Source organism: Pezoporus wallicus, unplaced genomic scaffold (genome assembly GCF_028554395.1).
Source record: "Pezoporus wallicus isolate ANWC-B61680 ecotype Strahan unplaced genomic scaffold, APGP_CSIRO_Pwel_v1 contig_6897, whole genome shotgun sequence".
NCBI lineage: Eukaryota > Metazoa > Chordata > Aves > Psittaciformes > Psittacidae > Pezoporus > Pezoporus wallicus.
In genome coordinates, this window is record NW_026636510.1 from 393531 (window position 1) to 406252 (window position 12722).

Below are 12722 nucleotides of genomic sequence, written 5' to 3' on the forward strand. Positions count from 1 at the left end.
GATAGATAGATAGATAATTATCCGTCATGACTGGCGATATATAATCAGAACTGCTGTACATACTTTCTTTCTGAAAACAAATAACTCCTATATCTATGACTAATCAAATCCTGCATTTTTTTCTTTCATTCCTTTCCTTTCCTTGCAGGATAAAATGCAGTCGATCTTTTCCTTTTAGAAAAGACAAGTGTGACAAGTACTAAACTTACAAAGCTAGGCAAAGGAAAGCCTTGAGAGTTATCTCTAGTTTGCTTCTTTTCTTTTTTTTTTCTGAATATTGACTGCTATGATTTTAGCTGTAACTGTGTATTATTTTGAGTATAAGCTCAAAACAGTTTTTCTTTAAATCACTGTAGTAATTTAAGTAATTAACACAAAATTACAATAAAAGAAGATGCAAAGATGAGAAAAACAAGGTTTTATTCCCATCTTTGATCTCCCTCATCTGAATGACAAGATAGTCACACTCTTGATATATTCTCCCCACTCAGCATACATACATGACCACAAGTAGTGAGACATAAACTGAGTGGTCAGAGCAGGGTAATAAAAGCCAAGAGTCCTAAATTCTTGACTGCCTTGAATTTACAATGTGGTATAGTTAATGATGTGAGGATTCATTAATGTTTAATACAAAGATGACAATTTCAATTTTAACTTCTTGGTTTTATAATGTAAAAGAAAGAATATCTTTTTAAAATCATTTTGGAATAAAAATCAGAAAGTGCTATAGACTAAAAAAACTGGAAGAGAATAGTCTGGTATCTTTAGAATGGAACATTTCAATTTCTCATTGATGTGTTCCCACAGGAAGTTTTAATTATAACAAACCAGCGCTTTCTGATGAAAAATATACTATCAGAAAGCTACTGACCAGGCCTATTTGAGATCTGCTGCTGAAGAGCTCTGCATGAAGACCAGTTTTTCCTACTGGGGGAACAGCGCTGTAACACTGCATCCAATGCACCGCGCTGCTCAACAAGTACTTTTTTCCTTGGCCAGCAGATGGCAGAATTTTTGCCATAAGATTTTATGCACAATGAGGGGTTTGTGATTGCCAGGAATGGTTTAAGCAGGTTTAACACTCAGAGTTTCTTCTGGGCCAGTAACACTGTAGATAAAACCACCACGTCTGTGCAATCTCTTTTATATATTAAGCTCTATCAATAGAACATTAAAAAAATTGCCAGTTACTTATTATGGGCAAGGTATAGAAATAATGTTCTAAGTGCAATTTCATGAATATAAAAGATAATAGCTAGTCCAGCAGAAATATTGAATCCTTCTGATACAGATAATCTGAACTAAGAGGCTGGGGTATGAAAACATGTCTGAATTAAACCTCTGTTGATCATACTGCTGAGATGCAGAGCCACCTGATGGCCATTCTGCAGCTGCCTGGATTTAATGTGTTCTCTCTTGTCCATTCCATCTGTGACAATGAGATAAAAATATATATTTTAATTGATGTATAAAAAATTCCTCATGTCTATTATCGAAGGCCTACTGGATTTTTGCTATAGTTCAGATATGACCTTTTAATCATACTTGGCAAATCCGACCATCCTGTAATGTGTTCACACAGTGTAACTAGCCAAGGGAGAGAGATGTGCAAGCACCTGACAACAGAAAATGTGGAGAACATTGGCATTTGATCTGATGTAAGAAACAATTTCTTCCCTTGTTTTCTCAGGTCTCTCAGCCAGCAAGCTAATTACTCCCAATTTAGAAATATCAGACCTGAGGATAAAATGGGTCTAATTGCCTAGAGAATTAGAAATGACAACACTGCCTGGCCATTGTCATATAGACAGAGCTGTACCAAATTCAGTGTACAAATTCCTCAGATACAAAAAAAAAAAAAACAGACAAAAAAACCCAAAAACCAAACAAAGCAACAACAACAACAACAAAAAAAAAAACAACAAACAAAAAAACAGCGGGGATATTTTCAATTCTGTGACTAGCTACTCACACTTGACTGCTAATTCTGCTGTGTTTACATGGCTACATTAGTATAATTCAGCTTCCACAGTTTTAGTAAAGCTTTAAGCAAAGTTAAATTGGCATAATATAATTAAGAATGCAGTGGTTCTACAGCATTCTAAAATAAGAAGGCTGCTTTAAGGAGGAAAGAGTGAAAGCTTTCCTAATTGGGTAAGGCATCTTGCTACAATGAATGCTAGTGTTACTGCTGTTACCGAACTGTTTTCAATCTGCTGCTCGATGAAAACCTAAATGTAAGTTCCAAAGGAGTAACTCCTAGCAGTATGAAGTAATAGCGATTATAAACCTGTTAGTGATTCTTTTCTCTTCTGCCATGAATACTGATAGTGCTGGTCTGTGGGTTGAAGATCAGGCATTAAACTACTGGTTTCACACAGCAAAGTCCCTTTTCACACAACAGTCCCTTGCTATTTTAACTCAAAGTGAGTCACAGAGAACCAGAATTCCCCACACAATACAGAGTCATGCCAAAGAAGTATATTTGTTGTAAAACTGAAGAGCTTGAACCCAAAATATCTTTTATGAGAAGTCACTGTATGAATTCAGTGGATGACTCTCCATCTTCCACCGGATATACTTATTACAGAAGCCCTGACAGATCTTTTGGCTTGAAATGAAAAGATAACTATGTAAACAAAAAACAAGGGAGTGAACAGGCAAAACTGATTAAGGCAGAGAATGAATGAGGATGTACCTTTTATCAAGGGAAAATAAATTTTTAACTGAAAGTTAGATTACTATAAAAAACTCGAACAGCTGGGGACAAGAATGGACAATTGTTGATTTCAAGGGGTGAACATAATGCTCACCAACAAAACAGGGGGAGCTATAGCACGTTTAAAGAATGACTTACACGCCCAAGACACTATAGTTCAGTACATTGAAAAATCCACCAGATGCATGGAAAGAAATTTAAACAATAAAGGAACGTTGTTTTAATTTTTTATTCTAACCCTTAAGCATGACAGCAGAATTCATTGCCATTCAATCCAATAGAAAAAAGATTAATGCTATAAAGCATCACAGAGAATTAAATCTATTATAGCTGAATTCTCTTCATTCATATGTGCCAGCTGTTCTACTAGCTGTGTATTAAGTAAAAGAGTCATAATGCTAACAAAATTCATAAAAATCAAGGGATATAATGGGTCATAGCTCAGCTTCCCTGGAATCAAGAAAATATGGGCAATATGTTTTGCAAAACAAACAAACAAACAAACAAATCAGTTCCATAAAGTATTTAGAATTCAGACTATCATTTAAGCAGTCTCGTGACTGTTAAACTAAAATCTCTTCTTTGAGTGCTGAGGCCTGATTTCCAATTATGCTGAGAAGCCTGTGCTCCCATTAACTTTAAACAGCATTGCGGGTATTCAGCATTTCTAAAAATCAGGCCTTAGAGCACTAAGAAAAAGCCTATGGTGTAGAAAACTGATGTTACTTGGAAGTGACTGAGATGGACACTGAGCAGTGCAACACCTCCTTACAAGCAGAAAAAGGTAATTACAGGCAGTATCACCCATCAGTACACCCTCTTACATTTTGGAAAGTTTGGGGAACCAGTGCAGGTCCTGCCATTAACCACAACAGCACTAGTGGCTTAACAGCTTTATTCCTGGCACAAATGAAGATATTACAGTGGTCTGGATAATGTTTTGCCTTACTTCCTTACTCTCTTGACCATTCCCGCAATACAAACTAGATGGAAGAAGCAGGAAAAACAAGTATAAGCTGTAAGATTGCCTCTTTCTTCAGAGTTCAGCACAAATTTATGGACAGATGAGTAGATTTATAAACAACTCTTCTACTTTGTTTAGCTTCCAAATAAGTTACTTTTTTATCATAAAACATGTTTCTTTTATCATAAGAGATGCCTCTGAAACTTTCTCTAGAGTTGGTAGATCTGTTGATTGTACCTGACAGTCTAGCACAGGAATAGTGTCAACATGAAGGTTATGCATTTGTGCTTCACTTCACACACTGGACACAATTAATCAACCAAGACATTTCCATATTAGTGCTGCTGTAGCTCTTCTCTTTTCCACTCTAAATATTAGCCACCATCAACTGGAACCAGTGAATATACATACTATTTGCAAAACAATAACCTCTCAATTAGCTATATTGTGTTTCTGGCTACCTGTTTTTGTCAATGAAGAACTACATTAAATGGATCTAACACTAGCCTTCCACTAAATCTTTATCTAAAGCAACTAAATTTTAGTCTGCATAAGGACCATCCATTCCTTCTTGAGCAGTTACTCTATAAAAAGGTGTTTATTATACAGACATATTTATTTGAATAATCCCCTTAGATCTCTGAAGAATCCAAATGGGTTTCATCCAGAAATTCAGTAATCTATTCTGAAATGTAGTGCCTAATGTTTTGTGGAACTCAGTCCTAACACGATCATTCACTCCAGCAGGATGCTAACAATTGTTTGGAGCAGATGAATAAACCCCTTGCTGACATTGAACTAAATCACAACCACTTGTATTGCAAGGGTTTCAGTCATGGATTAAGTTTGACTATCATGTGTGCTGGCTCAAGGGACCCATGCAAATCTTAATGGATGTCATCAACCACTGCCTGTACTGGGGACTTTCATAAATAAAAAGAATGGTTCTGAAGACTGCTGAAAAAAACCTGCAGCCAATGGGTCTGACTTAGTCTGAATCACAAAATAAGTCTCACTAGTAAGAACACACTTTACACATCAAATTCTTTATGACGTACCTTTGAAATGGCAACAATTATCAATATACCTCACATGGTGAGATTCCCCATAATTGGGAAATGGCACGTGTGAGTTAAGTGCTATAATCTCAAAGAATAGCAATTCCACAGCGAGAAACTGTAATGCTAAGAAAAATTCTGACTCCTTAATATGCTTTTATTTATTTACACCCTGAACTGCTGATTCTCGATCCAACTAACAAGCTGCTATATAAGAAATTTACTCTGACCCAGTCTTCAAAGATTCCAGGAGAAATAGTCTAACACCATTTGATAAATGGTCATAAAGTGCAAAAAAGAAAGAAATTGTAAGGAAGGGCTGTTCTACCCAAACACACACAATAATACAGCAATCAGATGGTGAAGTAATATCAAAATACGAGTATCACACAATTTAACAGGGACACATTTTAATACAGACAGAATTGATCAGCTGCAGATTATGCTGAATTTTTTACTGCCACTTTTTCTTCTTGCTTATCTACCTACTGAATTTTTTCACAGCTGTCTTTACCCAGGGTAACAATATTAATGCTAAAGTGGTACCTATAAGCAGCTATCTGGAAGCAGCAGTATTTTCTAAACGATAAAGTCACTCCTCTTCTCCCTGCTTTCTTTGCAGTATTTCCTCCTGAAAGCAAGGGAGTGCGCTTGCTTGCTCATCATTCTTGCTGCTCTAAACAACTGAGATAGCTTTGCTCTTCTGCACCAGCAGTTCTGCTCATGAACACTGACACTGAATTTCCTTTTTTAGACAGCAAGGACGCAGACTTTCTTCCTCTTCTCCCTCCCTCTGCCTCCCCTCCCCCTCCTACAGTCGTTGCTGTGCCCTCATCTTACCTTCAAGAGCAGAAGAAATCCATGCTGCAGTTTTTTTCCTCCTTAGCAGCTCTATGGCAACAGCAGCTCTAAGGCAGCAGTCCTTTATGGTTCTCACTCCTCTCTCTTTCCTTCTGCATAAAGATACACAGTAAATCAGCAAAGACAATTCTTATTGTGATGTAAATTAACAAACACAATTCCAGTGTGTTCCTGGGGGTACAAACTTGTATTCCCAGAAGAGCTGAATGTTTGCAATGTAAACGAACAGTAAAGGAAATCAGAGAACTCCTTTTGGGTAATAAACTGAAAATCATACTTGTGGTAACTCAGCTTCCATGGACAGAAATGTGGAAAAAAGAAAAAAAAAAAAAAAGTCTGAGCTTAAGATACACAAAATATAACATCCAAATGAAGTCCTAAAACTCTAAGCATCTTGCCATTGTTTGACTCTTTGTTATTGACATATAGATTAAATCAGTGGTTTCTTTGTTATATTCCTCCTGAAATAAAAGGAAAAAAGTCATACAAGATCTTGTACTCTCATAACCCATAGAAAAGTGTATATCAAAATATATTTTAAAATGGTAATACAAACTATAGAGGACAAAAGACAAGCAAAATAAAAATATCGGTATCTGGATTGTTACCGAGTACTGTAGTATCTGCCTGCTTATCAATTAGCATTTTCCTGACTTTGCTACTTTTAAATTAATTAGAAGAATGAGTTACAAATAAATGTTGAAAATGATGGCAAATAAACCACTCCTTAAGACTCAGAAACAATTATGACCATAAGCTTTTAAAGTACCTAGCACAAGATAAAACTGCTTTGAATAGAGGCATATATTTGTTCTTTATTGAAAAAAAAATGCCAGTAAATTATAATATAGTCACTTTTCAATACATGCATGAAATAAACGAACCAATATATTCTGAAATCCAGCATGAACTCTCATTTCTGTCTCCTGCTGTGTAAAGAACAAAGGTTTCTGGCCCCTGCCAATTGCTGTGACATGGCATGTTAAAGTGCATGCCCTAGATTAGCACAAGGAATGCCACAGTTACTCCTGGCTAAAATGCGATTACCTGTATCCTGTCTGTGCTTGTATCAGTGCATGTCCACACTTCTTTGTGCCATTGGACCTCAGGAAAATGTGGGTAGCTGTTCCTGGAGGTAACCAGAGATGAAAAGAATTAATTCCCAACTATCCTGCAACTTACATATTTATTTTTGTCTCATTTGGTAGTGTAGTATATTAGCACACAAAATAATATATAATAGCATTCTGGGATAAAGCGCTAACAATTGGGACTAAGGACTGTCTTGCAGAGGATTTACAACACTAAAAAGAAACCATAGAATCATAGAATAGTTAGGGCTGGAAAGGACCTTAAGACCATCTAGTTCCAACCCTGCTGCCATGGGCAGGGACACGTCACACTAAACCATATCACCCAAGGCCTCGTCCAACCTGGTCTTGAACACTGCCAGGGATGGAGCATTCAGAACCTCCCTGGGCAACCTATTCCAGTGCCTCACCACCCTAACAGGGAAGAATTTCCTCCTTATATCCAATCTAAACCCCAAATAGCAGAACAGAACAACTACAAGACAGTTTCTTAGCAGCCCATTGGTAGCTTAAGATTCTTAGGCACATACTCCTGACCCAGTCATGACAATAACAAGTGTCTATAACACCTAAAGAGAAAAGCCTTGCTATATTTTTCATCCCAAAAAAATCTCATAAGGATTAATAAACAAAAAAAAAAACCCATATGATTAAACAAGTTGCAATGTTTATCTTGATGAATTTTTTTAAACTTTAACCCAGGTAGAACCTCAGCTTCAACACTCAGAACTGGCTGCTTTGTAGGCTGAAGCGTAGCACACCATGCAATCAGTCCCAGCCTTAAACAGTTTATAATCTAAGAGATGCTTCAAAGAGGGGAGATTGTAATTTCCATTTTAGAGGCAGGTGAAACAAGGGCACAAAACTGAAACTAGTTGTCGCTAGTTTCATATTAAGCCAGTATCAGTGACAGAAACAAACCTCAGGGAATCTGAGCTATCTGCAGAAATGAATGGTCTCTTTTCTTTCAAAAAGTAAAGCTCAGTAGAAAACTTGCAGTTTGTAGAAATTAAGATTTCCCTTGAGACGCTACTTCGTACCACACAGCTCATTTTATTAATGACAAAGTATTTCTCTTTACTGTTAACATTTACATGTTGTAATGAGCTCTATAAACTGCAAAATACTGTTTTGGAGGTTAAAATGCTCTGCCAGAGAAGGAGGAAGAGACTTTATTTAACACACAAGGCTGGATATGGACAGAAGGAGCTTCTGTTAAAGAACAGTGAAGTAACTTTTATGATATCTTACTCTTGCTGTTCAGGTAACAACATATTTTAAATATTCTGACAATAAAGGCCTGTAAGACACTCATGCCAAAGCTTTCTGTGCAATGCTGTATCAGTTGATACAGCGTAGGCATTTTGTTGTTTCTAATCTGAAACGGGGCCTCAGAACTCACAGCACTGTATGCATACTCTGAAAAGCACTGAGTGTTTGCGCTGGTGTCTAAAAGTGCAGTTTGCATGGGGAAGAACAGAGTTGTATGACTTGGTCTCATCAGTCAGGACATAGTGCATCTATCATGGTAAGCATATCTACACCACACATTAGAGACTCTTATTCTTTTACCACAGACTCTGGCCCTGCGAATATACTCCTGTAAAATCAATGAACTGCTCGGCCTTGGTGCTGTTTTCATTTTGGGCTTGGTTCACATGCATTAGTTCCTCCTACTAGTAACATAACATTCAAATTTTTTATCAATGAAGAAAGGTGCTCAAAATTAAATTCAGAGAATAGGTCTGCCTGTAGTGGCTGTTTCAAAAATTAAACAATTGAAGTCAGCTCAGCAATAAAAAAGCTCAAGCTTTGTCAGTGGATTCTAAATTGACTAACCATCAGCACAAATAACTTTACATAGACAATTAACCGGTATGAGAAGGAAACATGTTTTCCTCAAAAGAATGCATAAGCTTATATTTACCTTTCTCTCCAAACTGGAAAAAATGCTCTTTGCAGACTGTTAAACAGCAATATACAACACGTACTATTTCATGGTAGCACTGAAGTCTTCCAATTGACTTAAAAAATTAATGTAACCACAGTGCTCCGCCAGGATGTCATCAGCAGCTGACACCTGATTAATCTCTCAAGCTTTCTTTACTTTAGTAATGAAGGATCAAACTCTACCATGAAAGTACACATGAAACTTCTATCAAAGACTGTTAAGCCTCCTACCATTAATGATCTCCATGTTTTTCAAGCTTTTGACCACACATAACCTCTGACGCAAATACCCCCGTTCTACAGAGAAAAAACTGGAGTGCAGAAAGAGCTCTCATTCCAATAAAAGGCAATGGTGAGTCTCTAATAAATGTCATCTGCTCAATTTTAGTGCTACGATTATACGTCTGCAGTCACACTGGGAGTCTGTAACAAAACAGAGAATAGAGCTAAGTTGACTCCATGTCTTGGGCCTGACTACAAGCCTTAAAAACTGCAAGAAAGAATCTAATCACTCAATCAAGGAGAACATTTGAGACCTAAAACTACAACTATTGAGTTTTATAGCATGGAGAGGAGTGAATGACTAAGAAAATCACTGAAAGAAAAGTATATTTCCATTTCAAGTATTTGGTTTGGGATTTTATTGTGACAATGTTCTTCTTATTACCAGAAGAGTTACTAAAATTACAAGACCACCATAAGTGATCCCATATGATAGTTTTCTTACTTTTATACTTATTTAAGGAATTAACAGTAATTTACATATTTCTTCTAACAAGGGACAAGGGGGAATGGCTTTAAGCTGAAAGAGAGTAGACTCTTCACTGTGATGGTGGTGAGGCACTGGAACAAGTTGCCCAGAGAAGTTGTGGCTGCCCCATCCCTGGCAGTGTCCAAGGCTGAATGGGACTTTGAGCAATCTGGTCTACTGAAAGGTGTCCCTGCCCATGGCAGGGGATTGGAACTAGATGATCTTTAAAGTCTCTTCCAACCTGAAGAAAATGGGAAATGTCACAAGTCCAAAGGCCACAGGATGAAACCATATGTACCTATTATAAAAATAAGTACCTAACTTCCCTTAGTTCTTTAGATTTTTGAACCTTTGAGACAGGGTTGAGAATACCATGCTTCTCTGAGGCCCCAGAACATTTCTGCCACTTCCTCTCAGCGGCAGGTTACAAGAACTTTCCCACTGTATAAAAACCAAACCATCTTCCTTAAATTCATAGAAAACTTCATGATTCCAGAATACTAACTTCAGAACTCTGAAGGCACTAATGTCACAACAACCCTGAAAGCTCTAGACTCTAAGAGGAGATGAATTAATGGCTGAGTAACCATAAATACGGAATTCTCCCAACTTTGCTGTTTGGTGTTTGTTTTTTTTTTTTAAGCAAGTAGATTAATCTTAAATAGATTAACAAATGAATATCATCAAAAAAAAAGAATCTTACTTGAAAGGAGAGAACTTGAGCTAAGATACAAAACTATGCAAAACTTCAGCAGGAACACTCCTTGGAGACTTGTGCTCAAAGCAATTAGGGATCACAAGCCACAAACCACCATGCATACATTTCAGACAAGTGAGTCAGCTGGTCAGCAAAAGATCCTATCCACCCTGTGTCTTCTGTGCCAGTCTGAGTATCTCGAAAGACTTAACATGTGGGATAATTAAATTAAGTAAAGCAGCTTAAGTCCCACTGGCTTTCTATAGTGCTTGGCTCCTAAATCATTTTTGAAAACGCTCCTTGTTGGTCTAGCGCACAAGTATTCAGTGAGAGAAAACTTTAACTGGGAGAGGAAATACTGTGTCTGTATGCACTTACAATTCATTCAACAAAGACATCACTGAGATTTTCCAACACAAGTTTGATTAGTTACAAGGGGTAAAAATATCTATCAGAGCATAACAAAGTTATAAAATAGCTTTAGAAAAGGATGACAAAACAAGCCTAGTAGCTTAATGTCCTTAAGTCAACATAATGTGGATTTCCAATTGCACCATGATACTAAGGAATACGAAGTGAGCTTTCTCAGTGCATTGAAAACACTGCATCTTCTAAATTCTTACTATTTTGTTTGTTTAGATTATAATTTCAGTGAAATGACCAAAAAAAAAAAAAAAGGCATAAAATAACATTAATGAAACCCTGTGACTCCATTTAAATAACAAGCATGGGACCCCTGGATTTTTGCTTTCTCTCTCCCCTAAAGATTTTCCAAAATCTTTCCTATCTACTCCTACATCTGAGGAAGCATACATTTGTTTAGGCAAGATCCTTCGGGAGTGATGAACTGAAAAATACTACTTCTTGCTAACAATACTCTAACAAATCATCTCGATCCTTAAAGTGACCTACTGTGAGTAAACTCTGTCTGTTTACAATTACTTTCTTTGCCCTGTTAGTAGTGACAAACAAATAATATACAGTAGGTACTCTAGCATCAGACTTGCAAATGCAGAAGAGAAACTTGGGATCTTCCAGGTTTCCCATGAAGTACCTGACAGTTTCACAGGAAATTCAAAATCATGGTATGAGATTTCTAAAAGGAGATTTCTGACATCTCCTAATGCAAACTGTGTCATCGTGTTTGCCAGAAAATTGATGAGCAGGGAATGTTCAAATGAGGCTCAGTTTCAGGAGGTGTCAGCTCCTACTGCTTTCTTTAGATACATCACTCTTTACTTCAATCTGCATGAATAATGACTGGAAACCCAGCTGCTAAACCAGCTAGTCCATCTGCTACCCCCTGTTAATAAATATATAATTATGTTCACTCTCACTAAAGAGCTCATGAGTCACTAGGGTTGTCTTTTGGGGAGACATCTACTGAAGTATATTACGTGCACATAAAAGTGTGGATCCTATCTTTAGTAGCACAGACATATTAGTATCTTTTTGGTATCTCTTCTACCTGATGATAGCACGAACGTGGTCCTTGAGGAGCAAGTTTTCAGTTGAGACTGCTCCAGAAAGCTTAATAAGATTTAAAGCCAGGGGCCTGTAAATCCCAGTGTCAACCCAAGATTTTTGTTAGTGACAAAATCTGACCTTTTGTTACCTCCCACTGTGATGCTTCATATTCAGAACAGAAACACAGCTTGGCTACTGCCAGTCTAAAAATACACAAATTAGATACTAGCTCACCAATGAAATGGCTTTTTGTCCTACTATCGCTGAAAAGCTATCTCTCAAACACTGTGTTCAGATACAGTGTTTTAAAGAGCACAAAATGTCAAATTTTTTTTCCTGTAGTACAGTTAGCGTCACCGCTAGGACAACAGTCCTGTATTTATGCTACTTTGTTTCACAAAACAAAAAGAGGACTGATTCAGTGTTTCCAAACCTTTGCTTATAGAAGGTAATGAAACAAAATTTCTTTCCTCTTTTCATTTGGTGAAACAAGGCAATGATTTTCACTGGAGGAACCACCAGATGCCTTTCCTTTTCTCCCTTGATGTGGAACATCCATATGAAACCCATGATTTGTTTCTTAAAACATAATTTCGCAGTTCCAGTCATACAAAACATAAGGCAACCTGAGAGCATCTGACAAGAGGCCACCTGGCTGAGGACTGTCTGATTCCATAGCAGTGGATTAAAATAATGAACATGGCCAACTAATCAGATTTGTCAAACTCTGCCATGACCATGTGGCAGGAGATACCAATATGGTCACAGTCTTTTCTTGATATATTATCATCAGGTAAATCACAGATGACCAAAATCCTGAGAGACACGGAAGTTTCAAGCTCCTCAAGGAGGAGTGGCCAGTGGTTAGGAACTCTGTAGGGCACATAGTGCTGTTTGCCTTCATAGTTGCCTAATGTCTGCATAAAAAAATCTTGGCATCTGCCTGAGAAGCTCCTTGTTATCATAAAAATCCATTAAAAAATTGTCCCTTGATTAAAGCTAATGGCAAAAAAAAAATAAAAATTCTAAGGGATTTTGAGGGGGTTGAAGGGTTCTGTTTTGGTTTTATTTGGTTTTGCTTTGTTGTGTTTGGTTGTTTGTTTTTGTTGTGTATTTTGATTTTTTTTTTTAAGGGATGAAGTTTGATTAAGTGAAGCAAGA